Genomic DNA, 503 nt, shown 5'->3' with positions numbered 1-503 from the left:
ATCATAAATATAATATATTCTTAATTGTTAATCTATGCAATGAATCAAGTTTTTGTTTGTCTTAATACTATGCAACAATATTTTCAATCTACCCTAACGAAATAAAAAGAACTTGCAAAAAGTTTAACATATTTTAAAATTTATTTTCCATCTACCAAAGTGTATCCACATTCATAAATCCTCATTATGTCACTAATATAAATATTTTATATCTACAATGCATAATAATAAACACAGATTTTCTAATAACAAATAATAATAGCTAAAGTAAAATTAATTAAAATACAAATTATTTAATTGCACTAAATAAAAAATCATAATATATATAGTATTAGCTTATCATTATATCTTAATATATGCCATCCATATACTCTAAATAGAGTGATATAACATCTAAGAGTTTAAATTTGCACTGTAATAAAAATAATTTAATTGCAAATATTTAGTGAAAATAAGGTAACGACGACTACGACTTATTTAACTTATAATTTTGTGATAATTAT

This window comes from Arachis ipaensis, chromosome B07, assembly GCF_000816755.2.
Source record: "Arachis ipaensis cultivar K30076 chromosome B07, Araip1.1, whole genome shotgun sequence".
Taxonomy (NCBI): Eukaryota; Viridiplantae; Streptophyta; class Magnoliopsida; order Fabales; family Fabaceae; genus Arachis; species Arachis ipaensis.
The sequence above is the reverse complement of the archived record's forward strand: the minus strand, read 5'-3'. Positions refer to the sequence as shown.